General features: G+C 42.1%; 1 protein-coding gene across 7 annotated transcripts in view; it reads right to left on the reverse strand.

Moving 5' to 3' along the window:
- RAI2 (retinoic acid induced 2) overlaps positions 1 to 22270 on the reverse strand; it is a 386296-nt gene that overhangs the window by 95701 nt on the left and 268325 nt on the right. Inside the window, exon 4 of one of the 7 annotated variants that reach the window (XR_002340845.1) lies at positions 13990 to 14503. The exons of the other annotated variants lie outside the window; for them this stretch is intronic. The gene's annotated coding sequence lies outside the window, so the exon portion shown is untranslated. Of the gene's footprint in view, positions 1 to 13989; positions 14504 to 22270 lie in introns of those variants that run through there. 7 annotated transcript variants of the gene reach the window in all.

A 22270-nucleotide genomic window follows, 5' to 3' on the forward strand; every position in this document is an offset into this window, starting at 1 on the left:
TATTAGGAATTAAACAGGGATTATCACAACAGACTGCAGACATAAGAGGATAATAAGGAAATACTATGAAAACATTACACATATAATTTGACAACTTAGATGAAATTGACCAAGTCCTCAAAAAGTACAAACCAGTACAACCAACCCAACAATAAAGAAATAGTTTGTCAACAAGATACTACGGTATAGCATAGAGAACTATATACAATATCCTATGATAAACCATAATGGAAAATAATATTTTTAAAGGAATATATATATATATATATATATATATATAATTGAATCACTTTTACTGTCTAGCAGAAATTAAATCAACAAATCAACAATACTTTAATAAAAATGCAAAAAATAAAAATTCAAAAAACAGTGACAATAACAAATGGTGGTAAGGATGCAGAAAAGTGGACCACTAATACTTTGCTATAAGAATAAAAATGGTATAGCACTTTGCAAAACGTTGTGGGAATTTCTTATAAAACTAAACATGCAGCTCCATACTACCTGGCAAAACTGCATTCTTGGGTGTTCACCCCCAGAGAAATGAAAACTTATGCTCGCATAAAAACTGGTACATGGGAGTTCCCATCATGGCTCAGTGGTTAACGAATCCGACTAGGAACCAAGAGGTTGCAAGTTCGATCCCTGGCCTTGCTCAGTGGGTTAAGGATCCGGTGTTGCCGTGAGCTGTGGCGTAGGTCGCAGATGTGGCTCCGATCCCGCGTTGCTGTGGCTGTGGTGTAGGCGGGCGGCTACAGCTCCGATTTGACCCCTAGCCTGGGAACCTCCATATGCCACAGGAGCGGCCCAAGAAATGGCAAAAAGACCAAAACAAAAACAAAAACAAAAACTGGTACATGAATATTCATAGTCACTTGTTTGTAATAGCCAGAAATTGAAATAAATCTAAACGTCCTTCACCAGGAATGATTAAACAAACTGTGATATATAAGTACCATAGAACTTACTCGATAGCAATAAAAAGGAACAAACTATTGATACAATTTGGATGGCTTTCCAGGGAATTATGCTCAGTAAAAAAAGCCAATCCCAAAAGATTGGAAAGTATAGTTCCATTATATAACACTTTTGAAATGATAAGGTCTTAGAAATGGAAAACAGATTAGTGATTGCCAGGGGTTAGGGACAAGAAAGCTGGGGGCTGTGCAGGAGGGAGGTGGTTATAGTTATAAAAAGACAATCTGAAAGAACTTTGTTGTGTTGGAACTTGAGTGTGGTGGTGTATGCATGAAACTACACAGATGATAAAACTGTGTAGTACTTAATACACACATGCAAATGACTATAAGTAAAACTGGAGAAATCTGAATAAAATAGGTGTATTTTATCATTGTTTAAAAAATTGAGTAGCCCTGTAACTATTAAATAAATTGAATCTATACTTCAAAAACTCTCAAAAAAAGAAATCTCTAGGCCGAGATGGTTTTATTGGAAAATTCTACTAAATGTTTAAAGAATAGGTAACAACAATTCTACATAATGTCTTCCAGAAAAGAGATGAGGAAAAAACACTTCTTAATTCATTTTGTTCACCTAGTATTATAATGATACCAAGCCAAAGATATTACCATGAAAAAATACACTCTCATAAATATAGATACAAAAATCTTTAACAATATTTTGCAAACAAATTCATCAATAGACAAAAAGAATTATACACTGTGACCATGTGGGACTTATTCCAAGCATGCAAGACTCATTCAAATTAAAAAATCAATCAGTGTACTCCATATTAATAATAATAGGCTAAAGAATAAAAATCATATGATCATATCAATTGATTGCAGAAAAATCAATTGACAAAATTCTACACCCATTCATAATAAATGAAAAATCTCAGAACTAGGAATAATTCTCTAACATGATAAAGAATGCCTACTAAAAAAAATACAGCTGACATTATATTAATGATAGAAGACTGACCACTTTCTTTCTAAGATCAAGGAAAAGGTTTACTCATCATTCTCATTCAGCACAGTACTGGAGGTTCTAGCAGGATATAAGGTGAACATAAAAAAGTCAATCACATTTTTGTATACCACTAATGAACATACGAACACTGAAATTAAAAATACAATACCATATAATCCCTAAAATAAATTAAATTCTTATATGGAAATCTAACAAAATGTGTGTGGGACTTGTATGCTGTACACTAAAAAACAATGATGAAAAAATCAAACAAGACACACATAAATGGAGAGACATACCCTGTACATGGATTGAAAGATTCAACATAGAAAAAATGTCGGTGCTCACCAAATTGATATGCCAGTTTCATGCAGTTCCTATCAAAATCCCAGCACGATTGCTTTTGTAGCTATAGACAAGATTATTCTGCCATATATATATGGATTATTTATATATAAAGGAAAAGGAACTAGAATAGCTAAAATGATTTGGGAAAAGAAGAATAAAGTGGTAGAAATACTAGTGCTTACTAAATAGCTACCATAATCATAACGGTGTGGTTAAAGGGAGGCAGATTCACAGATCAATGTAACAGAATAGAGAACCCAGAAAAAGACCCACATAAACATGACCAAATGATTTTTGACAAAGGTGCAAAAATGACTCAAAAGAAGGATAGCCTTTTAAATAAATGGTGCCCTATCGCAAACTTAAATCAAAATGTATAACTATAAAACATTTTAGAGAAAACTACAGCAGGAGCTCCTTGCTGGAGCTAGGTGAGAAATCCTTAGACTTGACACCAAAGCATGATCTGTAAAAAGAAAAACTGATAATTTGGACTTTATCAAAATTAAGAACTTTTGCCCTGTGAAAACCCTTTAAGAGGATGCAAAGGCAAGCTACAGCCTGGGAGAAAATATTTGCAGACTGCATAACCAACTAAGGACCATTGTCTGGAATATAGAAAGAACTCTCAAAACTCAACAGTAAAATACAAACAATCCATTTAGAAAATGGGCAGAAGACATGAACAGACATTTCAATGAAGAGGATATACATATGGCAAATAAGCACAAGAAAATGTGTTCAAAATCATGAACAATTAAGAAAGTGCAAATTAAAACAATGGACTATCACTACACCTACCAGAACGACTAACATAAAAAACAGTGACAACACCAAATGACTGGCAAAGATACAGAGAAACTGGATGACTCATAAACTACTGGTGGGAATGTAAAATGGCACAGCTACACTGACATTATTTTGGCAATTATTTTTAAAAAATGAAAGATGCACCTATCACGTGATTCAGCAATTGTACTGTTGGGTGTTTATCCCAGAAAGATGAAAACTTACTTTCACACAAAAAAATCTATGCATGAATGTCCACAGCTGCTTTATTCATAACACCCCAAACTGAAAACAACCCAGATGTCCTACCACAGGTGAATCGTTAAATAATCAATAGTACTCTTCAGCAACGAAAAAGAACAAACTATTATGACACAAAAAAATGTGGATGAATCTTCAAGGAATCATGTTGAGTTTAAAGAGCCAATCCCCAAAGATTACAAGCTATATGATAATATTTATATAGCATTTTTGAACTGACAAAATTTTAGAAATGGAGAAGAGAGTAATGGTTATCAGTGGTTAGGGATGAGGTAGAGGAATGAAAGATTGGTGGGTGTGGTTACTACAGGGCAATAGAGGGATCCATGTGGTGATGGAAATGTTCCATATTTTGACTGTATCAGTGTCCATATCATTATTGTGACATCGTACTATAGTTTTGCAAGATGTTATCCTTTGGGGAAACACTGGATCTCTCTGTGCTATTTCTGTGTGTGTGTGTGGGGGGGGTGGTTATTCCTTCACTGCAGGGGAATCACAACTGTCTTAAATAAAAGGTTTAAGCTTTTCCTACGTATCATTCATCCATCCCATCCACCCCCCCCCCTTTTTTTTTCTTTTTAGAGCTGCACCCACAGCATATGGAGGTTCCCAGGCTAGGGGTAGAATCGGAACTACAGCTGCTGACCTACACCACAGCCACAGCAACACGGAATCCCAGCCACATCTGCAATCTACACCACAGCTCACCACAATGCCGGATCCCCAATCCACTGAGTGAGGCCAGGGATCAAACCTACATCCTCATGGATACTAGTCAGATTTGTTTCCACTGCACTACAACAGGAACTCCCCATCCCTCTTTTTCTTTCTTTCTTTCTTTTTTTTTTTTTTCATTTGCTGTGTCCACGGCATGTAGAAGTTGCCTAGCCAGGGATCAAACCTGAGCCACAGAAGGGACAATGCCAAGTCCCTAGTCACTAGGCCACACCAGGGAACTCCTAAAAGTTTTAACTTAATAAAAACATTAAAAAAAAAACCTGTTTTGAATCATTATCTTCTGGCTGTACCACTCACCATCTCTCTTCATCACTGCCATCTACCAGACAGGAGTCAATGGTGACTTGGACTAGGGAGAAAGTGGGGAAGTACGTAGTTTCTGAGTGTATTTTGAAGGTAGATCTGAAAGGATGTGTGGATCGACCAAACATGTGAAACAAACTGAGAAATTCAAATACAACTCAAAATTTTTCCTAAACCATATAAATGCTGGGTTCATTATTTACTGAGATAGGGAAAACTGAGAAAGGAGTATGTTTTGGAGAAAGTTGAGAGTTTGGTATTGGATGTAGATTGAGTTTGAGATTCCAAGTCGACCTCTAAATGGAGATGCATAGGAGACAGTCAGATACCTGTGTATGGAGTCAAAAAGAGAGAATCAGATCTGGAGAATCAGAGTGAGGAGTCATTGCCTGTGGACAGTGTTTAGTCATGAGTCCAGATAAGAGTGTCTTGATAATATGCATAAGAGAGAAGCAGCCTGAGATTAAGCCCTGGAGCTCAAGTTTAGAGATCAAAGAAATGAGAAAGCAGCAATGACACTGAGAAGCAATGGTCAATGAAACAGAGGAGAGCCCTGAGAAAGTGAGTTTGGGAAACCAAGGCTTAACACCCTTTGACTTTTTCCATGGATGTATTGGCCTTTGGTTTCATCTTCAACCCTTACAACTACCATGTGTATTCAGATTCTTCCCAAATTATCGTCTTCAGCACTGAGCTCTAGCTCTCCTTTAAAGTTCCAACTCATGAAATTCATTGATTATTGGACGCTTTGTTGACACAGCACATAGGTACCTGGTCTAGTTATTCATTAATGCCTAGCTAATCACCCCATAAACTTAGTGGCTTCAAACAATAACAATAATTTATTATCTCTCACAGTTTCTATGGGTCAGGAACTTGAGATTGGCTTGGTTGGGCAGGTTTTGGCACAGGAGCTCTCAGATGGATGCAGATGGCTGGGGGTGAAATCATCTGAAAGCTCACCCATTCACATAGTCTGGCACCTGGGCTAGGAAGACTTAAACCATTGGTCCAGGTAAACCTCATCAATCTTGGAGTTATACAATACACAATACAATTGCAGGGTATAGCATTTTCAAGCATAAACAAAGTGGTATCCATCACCCTCCAACTCTCTGAGCTGGCACAGTCTAAGTACATACCAGAACTCAGTGGCTTGGAACCAGAACCAGATGTTCATTTTCCAGATATGGGTCAGAATCTTACCAGATAGGATTATGTTATCCCTGTGTGTCTACTCCAAGCAGTCTGTCCTTCTGGAATGCTACTGTACCAGAGCTGAAACAGTTTATCTGAATCCCTAAAATCACTGCATCCCCCATATGACATATAATAAACAAATTTTACCATGTTGAAAATCCTTGCAAACCTCTCTGTGAGCTTTGGAGAACACTGCATGAGCATTTATACATCAAGGCCATCAGATATTTCACTTTACTAAGACAAAGATTTCAGTTTTTAAACCTGTTATTCCATCCTAACGTTTATTAGTGCCCTCTTTATTCACTCTCAAAAACGTCCTGGATACACACACACACACACACACACACACACACACACACCTCACTGCAATCAGATTGTTACACACACACACCTCACTGCAATCAGATTGTTACACACACACACACACACACACACCTCACTGCAATCAGATTGTTCCAGAACCAGGCTGGAAGTGCACATTATTCGTCCAGGAGGCAAGAGACTGATGTGTCAGCAAATCATTCAGAAAGAGAAAAGAACCAGCCTTTCTTTGAGTATGGGGCAGGGAACACATGAGAGCCCAGTGTGTTCAACATCAAAAGGGAATCCAGACAGACACTAAAGGTAAAGTCATCACTCTCGTAGTAGTAATTAAGTAAAGCTTGCAGAAGCTCTCAACACATCTCTGCTTACTTGATTCACCTGATTAACCAATGCTCCCCACTGGAAATGATACTGATGCCCAGGACCTGAAACTGCCCAGGGCTAGAGGTATACTCTCTAAGATGCCAGAATACGTTTCTTCCCACTGGTTGATTTGTATATTTAGCAAAGAGTGAGCTGAATTTGTCTCCAAACCTGTTTGTGCTTGTAGCTGTCATTAAACTTCTATAATCTAATTAGATATGACCTAAATTGATGGAAAAAGAAGACTGTAAAAAGCCTGGGAGTCATTACATAGACTTGATTAAGGCAAGTTGCTGGGGATTGAGAAATAAGGCTTGGATGTAGTAGATTCAAGTGTAAAATATTAAGTGAATATTAAAAAACTCTCAAAAGAGTTTATACTCAGATTTCCTCACAAAATATGAGGAAATGACAAGTTGTGGCTACTCAGCATCTTTTGAAACTTTTCTTGGTTTGGAAAATTTCCTCTTTCAAGGTAAAAGTCAAAATTTATTCTCTCAGCCTCCTGAGAGAGCAGCAGCTGGGGAGCAGGCCCAGGACCTAGGTTCTGCCAAGCAAGATTTAAGTGGAGAGGAGTGGGCTTCATATGGAGTTAGTCTTGGGGATGGGTGGTGGAGGAAGGATCTGTCCTTCTTGGAGGCAGTAGTGGCAGAGTTTTGGCTGTTCACTGACAGGGAGAAGTCTTCAGGGCAGGAGGTTTCTGAGAAATTCCTGTAGCTCCATTTTAGGCTCATTTAAATTGAGATGTGTATTAGACTTCCTAGTCAAGATGTCCAGTAGGCAGGTGGATATACAAATACAGAGCTTAGAAGAGACGTCTGAGCTAGAGATACAAATTTGGGAGACATCAGTGCACAGGTGGTGTTTTAGGCCATGGACTTGGATAAAATTAACCGGGGAGGGAAAGGGAATGAGGAAAGACATGAAGACCAAGTCTAGGGGTGCTCCAAAGCTTAAAGGTCAGGAAGATGAGGGAGCACTATAGGAAAGGACAGTGAGAAGGAGAATTCAGTAACGAAAAAGGCAAACTAAAAGAGGGTGGTGTCTCAGAGACCAAACAAGAATTTAAGGGAGAGACGGTGATCAACGGTGTCAATATTGCTGATGGTTAAGCAGGATGAGGGCTAAGATCTGACCATGGGATTTGGCAACATGGAGATCATTAGCATCCTTAATAAGAGCAGTTTCAACGGTTTATCTTTGTCTACCTGCAGTTTAGACCATTGTGTGTTCCATTCAGGGGCTGGGGGCAAGGTGGTATTGGGACAGCTCCATCAGCTCTCACCTCAATCGGGTAGGCCTGTTTTTGATGCTCTTCCTCCAGATTGGACAACTGTTGTCACAGTGGGCTCTAGAAGCCTGTCTATTAGGTAGAATGGAAGTCCTTCCCAGCCAGTTGACCTTCTCAGACCCTCTAAACACAGTGCCCGCTGAGGGGCCCATGAATCACCTCAGACATTGAGAAGGACCCAGTCAGCCCATCCTCACAGACTATTATTTCAAACCATACTGTGTTTCTGCAAACCACAAACACTTCTCTCTCTTCCTTACTTTCATCGGATGACCTTGTTTCTTAGGTGTCATTTGTTATTTTTGCTTTTGCTCCCATTACTCTGGGAGACGGATCCAAAAAAATATTGCTGCAATTTATGCCAAGAGTATTCTGCCAATGTTTTCCTTGAGGAGTTTTATAGTATCTGGTCTTATGTTTAGGCCTTTAACCCATTTTGAGTTTATTTTTGTACATGGCATTAGAGAGTGTTCTAATTTCATTCTTTTACATGTAGCTGTCCAGTTTTCTAGCTAGCACCACTTGTTGAAAAGACTATCTATTCTTCATTGTATATTCTTGCCTCCTTTGTCACAGATTAATTGACCATAGGTGCAAGGGTTTATTTCTGGGCTTTCTATCCTGTTACACTGATTTATATTTCTGTTTTTGTGCCATTACCATACTGCTTTGATTACTATAGTTTTATAGTACAGTCTAAAATCAGGGAACATGATTCCTGCAGCTCTGTTCTTTTTCAATGATTTTCCAAGATTGTTTTGGCTATTCGGGGTCTTTTATGTTTCCATACAAATTTTAAAAAAAGTTTTGTTCTATTTCTGTGAAAAATGCCATTGGTAATTTGATAGGGATTTCACTGAATCTGTAGATTGTCTTGGGTAGTATCTGATGACCTTGTTTCTTATTCTACTGAAAAGGCAGAAGTAGTAAGAGAGCAGACCTTCGGGTTCTTAGCACCACATCCACCAACCTACCTTCCTTGACTGTGCCTCTCTTCCACTATGGACTGTGGTTTTGGCTAAAGCTGATTCCTCACTGGTACAGTGGTTACCATCTCCACTTGCAGGACCAGCTATGCAATTGGGGGGGGGCGTCCAGTGCAGAGTAAAAATGCAGGGTCCCTTATTCAAGAATATTAAAAAGTTCAAGATACCAACAAGCAGAACATTACAGTAAGCATTGTGCCCTTCCGAAGCCAGAGCTCTATGTGATCACACAGGTCACGTGTCCGTGAAACTGGCCTCCATCCCTAACCCAAGAAAGGATGGGCCACCTCATTCCTTGGGCCACCCTCTCCCACAGAGCGACTCTTGGCACTGGTGAGTGCGTGTCTCCCTAAGGTAACCTGAGGAGGTACTTTGGGGAACTGGCACTGTCTTCCAGAGAAGCGAGGACCCCAGTGAAGCCAAGGCTAGGTGGCCAGCATGGAGCCACTGCTAGAAAGGGCCTGGAGACACTGCCTGGTGACCATAGCCACAGAATGAAATTGGGGTTCCTTTGCCCTCAGCCTTGCATGGTGAAGAGCAGCAAGCTGCTCCCAATGACTGGTACACATTCTGTGAGGATGGAGAACTGAATGGAAACAGAGTGAAAAGAAAGGGCCATGACTTATCCAGGGGAGTAAAGGTGGAGGGGGTGAGAAGAGGGCAGTGTGCTTCCTCCACTGGGCTCTAGAGCCTGGATGTCAAAACGGAAGGAGTCCTTGCAGGCACAGAGTGCTAGAAGGTCCCAGCAGCCACTCTGTGCTGCTGGAGTGGGGCAGGGAGCCTGAGTCTGTACTCTCTTTCTCAGCCTGCCCTTGAGGCCTTGGTGTCTATCCCAGGACTTCTCCAGAGAAGTTGCCTGCTGTTACTGCAGTGGCCAAGGCCTGGCAATCAGAGATGTCTACCGTGGAACCTTATGCCAAGAGGAACCCAGGGGAAGCCATGTTTTAGAGTCCAAAGGGATTCCCTTTTGGCAGTCCCTAAATGTGGACCTGGACAGGGAACAGCTTCTGATTTCAGGTCTAGGTTCTTGGAAGCAAGGGACAGATGCCTAGTGGACAATGGACACCGCCCAGTACCCTGGGTGCCTGGTGAAGGAGGTCCCTTGTCACCCTTCCTCATTCTGAGGGTCTCTCCAGCCTGTCTCCCTCCTCTTGGAGGTTACCCTTTTCCCATCAGACTCGGGAGTTGTTGAGATGTGTCTGGATCTGCCTGTGCTTATAAAGGTTGCTCTGGGTCACAAGGCCAAGGCCACAGATGGCACACAGGAAAGACCTGTTGCATGTGTAGGACTGGATATCCTTCTCCAAAATGCTGGGCTTTGGGCAGTACTGGCCATGGTGCAGGCAAGGTACTTGCTAGCTTACTCACCTTCCTTGGGTTCCCCAGGCTTGGCCACAGGGCGGGCAAAAGACCCATGGTGTTCATGCCCAGCACTAGGGCTGCTGGCTTCCCTGGTTGGACGGGATTGTTGTCCCCCTTCTCCCGCCACAGCAAGGGAGTTAAGAATAAAGGTCAAGCTAATCCCATCCAGGCTGCCTGTTCCTAGGAAAGCAGGTGGATGGAGAGCCCCGGAAGGCACCTGTGGCAGAGAAGAATCGGCAGGGCCTCCTGGAACATGGCCAGTGACAGACCCTGCTCCAGCAATATGATGACGGGGCCCCAGGTTAGGCAGAAGAAGGCTTGCCCACCTTGGGCCCCCAGGGGCTGGGAGCCCATGCTAACAGGTCTATGAAGGCAGAGCAGGATGAGTGGGTGCTCGCATCTCCACCTCACTTCTTCAGGGTAGCTCAGGATACTGGGCTAAACTACAGCATGGTCTCATGGGTGCCCCTCGTCTCTCATCAAACTCTTACTCTAGACCAGACATTTACAGCACCCTGCTAAAGTCTTAAAACAATCTCCCAAGAAAAGCGCTACATTCCCCATATAAGAAAAGAGGAAACTGGGGCTCAGAGAGCTGAAGTGACTTGTCACGCAGCTTCGAAATGGCATAGCCAAGATTCGCCCTAGGGTGGTTTGAAACGGCCTCTTATTTAACACATGCAAAGTGAACTCCTGCTCCTTGCCTCCTACACGGGCCCCACAGCAGGCAGGTCACTAGCGAACCTCCAGCACCTGGCACAGTGCCTGGTACAGAATGAACATTCAAATTCGGTATTGACCACATGAGGGGAAATAGATGCAGTTTGCACGAGGTCCTCGAGATCAGCAAGCTGCCTGCATTCTCTGGGGCTCCATTCCCAGATGGGTAAAGTGGGCAGGCACCCAGCAGCTTCCCAGTGCCACTCCTGCTCTGGGATTCTGTCTCTGCCCTGGGATGTGCACAGCAAGAAGGAAAACTGGCCCAAGGGAAAGAAAGCCTTCTTCAGCCCCAGGATCAGGCTCAGGGCCGTCCTCGAGGTGGGGCTTCTGAAGCCCCTTCAGCTATGGGCAGGGCAGAACCAGTTCCCTCTGAGCTGGGTTGGGGGCAGATGAGAAAAAGCTGGAGAAAAGGACAAGAAGGATCTAGCAAGCTCTTCAGAGCCACTGGAAAGGAAGGTGGATATGATGTGAGTGAGTGGGCTAAAGCGGTGCCACGGGGACCCCCGCCTCTGACTTCCATGGGCACCTAGCCCCCAGGGGCTTCCATGAACACACTTCACCCCACTTCCTGGCTCAGCTCCCTCAAAGCAGTGAGGTGCTGGAGCTGGCTTGTACCGCTTCATGCCAGCTCATCCTGGCTCACATCTGCCCACACCGCTTATACCACTAGCTCACAAACACTGGTTGTTCAACTGTCAGGAATCGTGCGAGCTAATTGTTCTTAATAAGCCATCATTAAAAATGAAATGAACATAAAATTCCATAAATCATATTGAAAACAAAAGTAGTAAATACTCAATGCTCATCATTTCCTACTCAACTTTACTGTATTTTATATGATCTCTGTTCCTGAGGGTTTTTAATGTCTCGTGTCTGTACAATGAATGTACTATATCATGCTGGGCTACCTGCTTTGAGCCTCTCCCCAACTCATCACACTGGTAGCTTGAAATCAGCTATGGTGGGAGGATTTACACCACGGAAATTGGCAAATGCTATAAATCAGGTTTTTAATTTTTACTAAGAGCCAGTAGTTCAACATTTAGGCGTCCCACTGGAGAGAAGGGAGGGCAGATAAGGCCACCTTGCCCAACCTTGCTTCTGACTATACACATCTACCATTCTAGTTCTTGCAGTACCAAGCCACCTGCAAAAGCTTCCTTGCTTCTCAAAAAAAATGGAGCCCTTACACATTTTTTAAAGGAAAGATTTACAAACAGAACTCTTTAGAGATTAGGAGGTGGCTCTTAAAATTGCCAAGAGCTGATACTAAGATAAAGGCTCATCTCCAGATACTGCTTCACTTCTGCTGGCTGGAGAATTTCAAGATGCTTCCCAGGTAAAGGACAGACGTGAGCTCCTATTCCTCCTTAAGCAGTGAACTCACTCCAGGACACTCTTCCTCCACCCTCAGAAGAGCATCATTAGGGCAGAATTACCAGGAGACTCAGATGAGATGGCTGATGTAAAAACATCTAGTACGAGCCTGGCATAGAGTAGGTAGTCAATAATTTGTGCGGCCCAATGCAAAATGAAAATCTGGCCCACGCTGTTTGAAAGGCAGGGGAAAAGGTACACACATATAACGTCTCTTCTTCCTCAACCTCTCTCTCTCAACTTGTCATGGCACTCTTGTTTGCTATTTAATGTCATTCTAGGTAAAGAAAACGTTGAAGGTGTACATTATCAGCACACATTTTACCGCGTACACTTGGGCCTGATGGCTGCCAGGTTGCCCTCCCACCAGCCTCCATGAGGACCTGCTGCATGAGGACAGAGGGCGACCTTTGAGGAACTCCGGCCTGGCTTCCCATGGGTGTGTCTCCGCAACCCAAGGATATTGAATCCTGTGCTCCAGAGCACACTAGGTACCTGGATTGGGGGTGGGTGATGGGCTTGTCCCCACCAAGATGTAGCCTCTGTTAAGCGGCATGGACCTGCCGTGGCAATGCCAACTCCAGGGCAAGATGGCTACCCTGATTTTCTTTTCTGAGGAGATGTTCATTTGTGCTGGATATTAGATTCCAGTTATAAATGATATCATATGGTATTTGTCTTTGTCTTTCTGGCTCATTTCACTCAGTATGAGAGTCTCTAGTTCCATCCATGTTGCTGCGAATGGCATTATGTCATTCTTTTTTATGGCTGAGTAGTATTCCATTGTGTATATATACCACCTCTTCCGAATCCAATCATCTGTCGATGGACATTTGGGTTGTTTCCATGTCCTGGCTATTGTGAATAGGGCTGCAATGAACATGCGGGTGCATGTGTCTCTTTTAAGTAGAGTTTTGTCCGGATAGATGCCCAAGAGTGGGATTGCGGGGTCATATGGAAGTTCTATGTATAGATTTCTAAGGTATCTCCAAACTGTTCTCCATAGTGGCTGTACCAGTTTACATTCCCACCAACAGTGCAGGAGGGTTCCCTTTTCTCCACAGCCCCTCCAGCACTTGTTATTTGTGGATTTGGAGAAGAGACTTGTGGCTGCCTGATGGGAGGGGGAGGGAGTGGGAGGGATCGGGAGCTTGGGCTTATCAGACACAACTTACAAGGAGATCCTGCTGAATAGCATTGAGAACTTTGTCTAGATACTCATGTTGCAACAGAACAAATGGTGGGGGAAAAAATGTAATGTATACATGTAAGGATAACCTGACCCCCTTGCTGTACAGTGGGAAAATTAAAAAATTATAAAAAAATAAAAAAGATGGCTACCCTACCGTCTGCCCTGAAGTTCCCCAGGGTATGTAAGCCTGAGTTCCACTACCCTGTCCCTGGGCCCGGAGCGGAGGAAGCAGAGGAAGACTCAGAAATCCAGCTACCCTTCCTCTGCTCTACGACGCAATCCCGTCACCATTCTAGGCAGAGGGCGATGAGCTCATGGCGCGGGGGCTGGGGCACCAGAGGGCTGGGGAACATGTGTCTAAGAACCTGTCCCAGGGGGTGGAGGAGGCAGGACGGTGTGGTGAGCTGAGGCTCCAAGCCCCTGGCCCGTGCTCCTGTGTTCCTTTGGACTCGATTTACAAACGTGAAATCGACAAGCATTTCAGGACAGTGACAAGAGAGCACTCAACTGAGCACAGGGCCTTTCGGAGCCTGGGTCCCTGGGTGCCTGCATGGCTGGGACCCGAATACCAGTCCCACCCACGTGCCTCCTCAAGGACGTAGCCCAGCCTTTCTCTCATCAACTGACCTCTCTGGACTGGAGACCATGGTACCAGTTCATAAACATACTGTAACACTTCAAAACTTTAAAAATACGCGTACCTCCCTCCACTCTACATCCAATGCTTATCCGTCCCACCCAAGGCCTCTTTTCCTGGAGGACACGTCAGACTCAAAGGAAGAATCAAGCTGCCTTCCCTCAGAGTGCTTGATTTATTTTCTTCTCCCCTTTATTATTTCCCATCACAGAGAATGCCCTGCAGACGCGGCATGAGAACATTCAAACTCTCTGAATTCAGAACACTCTCAAGTTATCACTGCTGCAAGATGTTTATCTACAGACAATAGTTTGAGTTTCACATTTTTCTATTGCTATTTTCTACTTTAAACATACCCTCAAAATTTAAATGAAGGCCAAGAGAGTGTTACTGCTAGCTATGAAACACCTGGCTTTGGGGATACTTAAATAGCTCTCCTCTAATGGCGGCACCCCGTTCCTGTCTCTAAGAAATAGAAATGTGGCCTCTTGAAGAGTTTTCTTTCTGAGATCACAGCATCATCCTGTTCTGAAGAAAGGAGCTCGTTGGCATATTTGCTCCATGTACCAGCAGCTGGTCTTGCTTTCAGGAAGTCCAGGGGAAGGCCCATTTGATTGGAAATTCTTCTGGAGCATCGGCCATATGTAGCACATCACAGCTCTGTCCATACTAGACTTCCGTGTGGGAAAAACAATGAAAGACGATCTTAGTTATTTTTCTCTATTTGACCTAATCATCCTCAGCTTCCCGCCTGCTTAGCAGCAGAGTAAGTTCAACGTTTTAACTTAGTCATGTCTTCATCTCCCTCAGTTTTAAAACTGACTCTCTCTCTCTCTTTTTTTTTTTTTTTGGCCATGCCCATGGCATGTGGAAGTTCCTGGGCCTGGGACTGAACCCACACCACAGCAGCGACCTGAGCTGCTACAGTGACAATGCTGGATCCTAATCTGCTGTGCCATGAGAGAACTACAAAACTTACTTTTCACTTTAAAAAAAAAAACACCTTTTTTTTTATTGTTGGGTTGTATGAGTTGTTTGTATATTTTGGAGATTAAGCCCTTGTCAGTTTGAAAATATTTGCAAATATTTCCTCCCATTCCACAGGTTGTCTTTTCTTCTTTCTTTTTTTATAGCTTCCTTTGCTGTGTTGTTTACGTCCCATTTTCTAATTTTTGCTTTTATCTCTATTGCCTTGGGAGACTGACTAAAACATTTTTTTCTAGTTACCTCTGTTTTATTTTTTAAAAATTCATCAGTGAATTTTATTACATTTATAGTTGCACAACAATCATCACAACCCGATTTTATAGCATTTCCATCCCATTTGAAAAACGGACAGAAGATCTACATGGACATTTCTCCAAAGAAGACATTCTAACGGCCGACAGAAACATGAAAAGATTCTCAACACCACTAATTATTAGAGAAATGCAAATCAAAACTACAATGAGATGTGACCTTACACCAGTCAGAATGGCTATCATTAAAAAGTCTACAAATAACAAAAGTAGGAGAGGGTGTGGAGAAAAGGGAACCCTCCTACACTGTTCTTGCGAATGTAAGTTGGTGCAATCACTATGGAAAACAGTATGGAGGTTCCTCAGAAAACTACAACTAGAATTACCATATGATCCAGCAATTCTACTCCTGGACATGCATCTGGACAAAACTATGATTCAAAAAGATACATGTACCCTTATGTTCATAGCAGCACTATTCACAAAAGCTAAAACATGAAAACAAGCTAAATGGCCAATGACAGATGAATGGATACAGAAGATATGGTACACATATACAATGGAATACTATTCAGCCATAGAAAAGAACAAAATAATGCCATTTGCAGCAGCATGGATGCAACTAGAGATTATCATACTAAGGGAAGTCAGTCAGAAAGAGAAAGACAAATACCATATGATATTGCTTATATGTAGAATCTAAAATATGGCACAAACGAAGTATCTGCAAAACAGAAATGGACTCACAGACATAGAGAATAGACTCATAGTTGCCGAGAGGGAGGGGAGAGGAAGTGGGATGGGCTGGGAGTTTGGAGTTAGTAGGTACAAACTATTACCTTTAGAAAGGATAGGAGTTCCCATCGTGGCGCAGTGGTTAACGAATCTGACTAGGAACCATGAGGTTGCGGGTTCGATCCCTGCCCTCGCTCAGTGGGTTAACGATCCAGTGTTGCCGTGAGCTGTGGTGTAGGTCGCAGACGTGGCTCAGATCCCACGTTGCTGTGGCTCTGGCGTAGGCTGGTGGCTATAGCTCTGATTAGACCCCTAGCCTGGGAACCTCCATATGCCGCAGGAGTGGCCCAAGAAATGGCAAAAAGACCAAAAACAACAACAACAACAACAACAACAACAACAAAAAGAAAGGATAAACAACAAGGTCCTACTGTACAGCACAGGGAGCTATATACAATCTCCTGGGATAGACCATGATAGAAACTAATATAAAAAAGAATGTGTGTGTGTGTGTGTGTGTGTGTGTGTGTGTGTGTGTGTGTAGTCACTTTGCTATATGGTCAAAATCAGCACAATATTGTATGTCAATTTTACTTCAATTAAAAAAACCCTTTTCTGGGCTAATCTCCCTTCACATATATAAAGAGCTCTTAATGATCAAGGAAAAAAAAGAACAAAAGAAAAAGTTTAAAAATTGATAAATATAGACAGTCCAGAGAAAAATATAGACAAATGATTCTTAAGTATAAGAAAATATGCTCAACTTCACTCACAATAAGTTAAAATGACAGATTTCACATCCACCTGTTGGGCAAAAATCCCAATGCTTGATGAAACACTCCACTGGCAAGGCTGTGTGGAAACACTCTTCTACTATATGGCTAGTGAAAGTGGATAATACTATAGCCGCTCCAGAAGGGAATTTGGCAATATGTGACAAGATTATATTCACTCTATATACTATTGGAAATAGAGCCATTAGCATCTTTAATCAAATTGGAGAGTCAATTCCAGAAACCCCAGAAGCAATTTAGAAAACTCATCCTTAAAATTCTTTTCCTCTTGGAGTTCCCGTCGTGGCGCAGTGGTTAACGAATCCGACTAGGAACCATGAGGTTGCGGGTTCGGTCCCTGCCCTTGCTCAGTGGATTAACGATCCGGCGTTGCCGTGAGCTGTGGTGTAGGTCGCAGACGCGGCTCGGATCCTGCGTTGCTGTGGCTCTGGTGTAGGCCGGTGGCTACAGCTCCGATTGGACCCCTAGCCTGGGAACCTCCATATGCCGCAGGAGCGGCCCAAGAAATAGCAAAAAGACAAAAAAAAAAAAATTCTTTTCCTCTAGAATTACTTTTGTTACCAAAACCTGTACTAGTCAGGGTTACCCAGAGAAACAGAACCAACACGAAAGATGAACAGATCAATAAGAGACCGATTGTAGGAGTTGGTGCACATGTTATGGAGGCCAAGGAGCCCCACAATCTGCCATGCATGAGCTGGAGATCCTGGAAAGCTGGTGGTGGAATTCAGTAAGTGTCTGAGGGCCTGAGAACCAGGAGCACTGATATTTGAGGACGAGAGATGGTGGAGGTCTCATCCTAAGGAGAGAGAGCAAATCTTCCCTTCTTTCACTTTTTTTTTTTTTTTTCTATTCAGGTCCTCAAGCCGTTGGATGATGCCCACCCACATTGGTGAGACAGATCTTTTTCACTCAGTCTACTGATTTAAGGCTAATTTCTTCCAGAAACACCCTCGCTGACATACTCAGAAATAATGGTTTACCAGCTGTCTGGGCATCCCTTAGCCCAACTTGACATCACAAAGATTAATGACAGGAATGGATTATAACACACATTATGATACTTATTTTCAAATGTTTCAGCAAGAGGAGAAAGACAGAGAGAATGATGGAATAATGTCAGGAGAAACATTAGGTGACTCTTGGTAAAGAGTGTATAGGTGATAATTGTATTATTCTTTCAGCTTTTCTTAATGTTTAACAATTCTAGAAATAAAAATGTGGGGGAAGATCTGAGAAAAATCCCTTTCTTAGCTCCACTCAGCCTCCTCAAGGGAGGGTGTGTGGGCAGGGAGTCAGAGACCTGTTATGTCCTCATGACACTCTGGGTAGCAAAGCAGGCCTCCGTAGCAAAGACATCCCTGTGCTTTGGCCCTGTTCACCCTGCTGTCTCTGCTGCTGGAAAAACTGGGATTCACCTAGTCGGGGCCCCACATTCTCTCCCCCCAGCTCTTACATGGGCTGTACATCCTCTTGAAATCCAGTTGGGTCTCCCCAGGGCACCTGGCCTGGGGTTAACCTTGCAGCCCTGAGCCATAGGGCCACTCTGCCCCCAACCCCTGGCCCCTGGCAGCACCTCCACTAATGGGATCATGCCAGCATCAAGGCTATGGTCAGCTTACCTCTACAGGGCCCTTCTGGATGCCTTCCCTGCTACCCCAGAGCCATGCCAGCCAGGAAAAGAGCATGCATCATATTCACCCACATGTCATGGACCAGGAGTTGGTCATATGGCTCCCAAGCTAACTGCAGTGGAGGCAGGGAAATGTAAGATTCCTGCATATCTAAGAAACAGTCTGGCAAGTACTTATAGTCTGGCTGTATCATAATTACCTAGAGAGAATAAGCAAGACCAGGACCCTCTAGGGGCTCAGACCAACCCTTTCGGATCTAAGAAGAGCTAGGGCAGCCTGACAGATGTGGGAAAGGGGTGGGGTGCAAGGCCAGAGTGTTCCCAACGATTCAGATGATGGGAATGCCCCAGGCACACTGCTTATGGTTCCCAGGCAAGTCAGTTGGTTGAAAGCCAGAAAGCTTGGTGGATCTGAGCTTTTCAATGCTATTAAAATAGAAGTTGATTTATTAAAATGGGACTAACCTGGACTACTTCGGGGATCCACCTGATGTCTAGATCAGGGTTTCTCAACCTTGGTACTATGATATTTTGGGCCAGATCATCTTTGTTGTGGGGGACTGTCCTGTGCACCGTAGGACATTTAGCAGCATCCCTGGCCCCCACTCACTGTATGCCAGTAGTACCCATTTCCCATTTTTACAACAAAAATGTCCTCAGACGTTGCCAACTCTCCCATGGTGGGGGCAAAATCACCATCATTTGAGAACCAGGGTTCTCAAATTTCAGTGATGTCAGAATCACACGGGAAGCTTTTTTAAGATGCTGCCTAGGCCTCCCTTGTAGGAGAGAGGGGCTGATTTGAAAGAGCTAAGGAGGGTCTGCCCGATAAGATACAAAGCAAGGGGCCTTGTCTTCACATTAAATTCTAATTTGATTAATCAAACTGACCAAAATTAAAGACAAAGAGAAAATCTTGAAAGCAGCTAGGGAAAGGAAACAAATAACATACAAGGGAGCCCCAATAAGGTTATCAGCAGATTTTTCAGCAGAAACTCTGCAGGCCAGAAGGGAGTGGCAGGATATACTTAACGTGATGAAAGGAAAAAACCTCCAACCAAGATTACTCTACCCAGCAAGGCTCTCATTTAGATTTGAAGGAGAAATCAAAACCTTCACAGATAAGCAAAAGCTAAGAGAATTCAGCAACACTAAACCAGCCTTACAACAAATACTAAAGGAACTTCTCTAGGCTGAAAAGAAAAGACAGCAACAGGAAACAAAAATTCCACAAATGACAAGGCTCACCAGTAAAGTTATATATACAGTAAAGATATGAAACCATCCATGCACAATTATACCACCATAATCAGAAATTATGAGAAGAGGTGGGTACAAGTGCAGGACACTGGAGATGAACTTGCAATTAGAGACCAACAACTTAAAACAATATCATATACATATAGACTCTTAAATCAAAACTTTAGAATAACTGCAAGCCAAAAATCTACAGTCGATACACAAAGAAAAATCAACTCAAATACAACACTAAAGATAGTCATCAAACCAGAAGAGGAGAGAACAGGAGAAGAAGGAAAGAAAAAAGAGCAACAAAAACAAATCCAAGGCAATTAATAAAATGGCAATAAGAACATACATATCAATAATTACCTTAAATGTTAATGGACTAAACGCCCCAACCAAAAGTCATAGACTGGCTGAATGGATACAAAAACAAGAACCATATATATGCTGTCCTCAAGAGACCCACTTCACTTCTAGGGACACATACAAATTGAAAGTGAGACGGTGGAAGAAAATATTCCATGCAAATGGGGATCAAAAGAAAGCTGGAGTAGCAATACTCATATCAGACAAAGTAGACTTTAAAATGAAGAATATTTTAAGGGACAAAGAATGTCACTACATAATGATCAAAGGATCAATCCAAGAAGAAGATATAACAATTTTAAATATCTACACACCCAACATAGGTTCAACACCATATATAAGGCAACTGCTAACGACCTTCAAAGGAGAAATCAACAATAACATAATAATAGTGGGGAACTTTAGCACCCCACTTACAGCAATGGACAGATCATCCAGACAGAAAATCAATAAGGAAACACAGGCCCTGAATGATGCATTACACCATCCAAAAGCAATACACATTCTTCTCAAGTGCACATGGAACATTCTCCAAGATTGATCACATCCTGGCGTACAAATCCAACCTCAGTAACTTTAAGAAAATTGAAATCATATTAAGCATCTTTTCCAATCACAACGCTATATGAATGGAAATCAACAACAAGAAAAAAATCTTCAGAAAACACAAACACATGGAGAGTCAACAACACGCTACTAAACAACCAATGGATCACTTAAGAAATCAAAGAGGAAATTAAAAAATACCTAGAAGCAAATGACAACGAAGATATGACACTCCAAAACCTATGGGATGCAGCAAAAGCCATCCTAAAAGGAAAGTTTATAGCAATACAAGCCCACCTCAGGAAAGAAGAAAAAGCTCAAATAAACAAGTTAACTTTACATCTAAAGCAGCTTGAGAGAGAAGAATAGACAAGACCTAAAGTTAGTAGAAGGAAAGAAATCATAAAGATCAGAGCAGAAACCAATGAAATAGGAACAAAGAAAACCATAGAAAAGATCAACAAAACAAAAAGCTGGTTCTTTGAAAAGATCAACAAAATTGATAAACCCTTAGCCAGATGTATCAAGAAAAGAAGAGAGAGGACTCAAATCAATAAAACTAGAAATTAAAAAGGAGGAGTAACAACGGACATCACAGAAATACAAAGGGTAATAAGAGACTACTATATGCAACTATATGCCAATAAAATGGAAAACCTAGAAGAAATGGACAAATTCTTAGAAAAGTACAATCTTTCAAGACTAAACCAAGATGAAATAGAAAAGATGAATGGACCCATCACAAGAACTGAAATTGAAACTGTGATTAAAAAACTTCCAACAAACAAAAGTCCAGGACCAGATGGCTTCACAGGCAAATTCTATCAAACATTTAGAAAAGAGCTAACACCGATCCCTCTGAAACTATTTCAAAAAATTGCAGAGGAAGGGATACTCTCAAACTCATTCTATGAGGCCACCATCACCCTGATACCAAAACCAGACAAAGATACCACAAAAAAAGAAAACTACAGGCCAATTTCACTGATGAACATCGATGCAAAAATCTTCAACAAAAGACTAGCAAACTGCATCCAACAATACATTAAAAGGATTGCACATCATGATCAAGTAGGATTTATCCCAGGGATGCAAGGGTTCTTCAGTATCTGCAAATCCATCAGTGTGATATACCACATTAACAAACTGAAAAATAAAAACCATGTGATCCTCTCAATAGATGCGGAAAAGGCCTTTGACAAAATCCAACACCCATTTCTGATAAAAACCCTTCAGAAAGTGGGCATAACGGGAACCTACCTCAACATAATAAAGGCCATATATGACAAATCTATAGTAAACATCATTCTCTCTCAGTGGTGAAAAGCCGAAAGAATTCCCGCTGAGATCAAGAACAGGACAAGGATGTCCGCTCTCACCACTACTCTTCAACACAGTTTTGGAAACCACAGTGATCAGAGAAGTAAAAGAAATAAAAGGAATCCAAATTGGAAAGGAAGAAGTAAAACTATCACTATTTGCAGATGACATGATACTATACCTACAGAATCCTAAAGACTCTACCAGAAAACTGTTAGAGCTCATCCATGAATTTGGCAAAGTTGCAGGATCCATGAATTTGGCAAAGTTGCAGGATGGCATTTCTATATACTAACAATGAAAGAGCAGAAAGAGAAATTAGGGAAGCAATCTCGTTTACCATTGCATCCAAAAGAATAAAATACCTAGGAGAAAACCTACCTAAAGAGACAAAAGACCTGTACTCTGAAAACTGTTAAGACACTGATGAAAGAAATCAAAGACGGCACAAATAGATGGAAGGATATACCATGCTCGTGGATTGGAAGAGTTAATATTATCAAAATGACTATACTACCTAAGGCAATATACAGATTCAATGCAATCCCTATTAAATTACCAAGG

Source organism: Sus scrofa, chromosome X (genome assembly GCF_000003025.6).
Source record: "Sus scrofa isolate TJ Tabasco breed Duroc chromosome X, Sscrofa11.1, whole genome shotgun sequence".
Taxonomy (NCBI): domain Eukaryota; kingdom Metazoa; phylum Chordata; class Mammalia; order Artiodactyla; family Suidae; genus Sus; species Sus scrofa.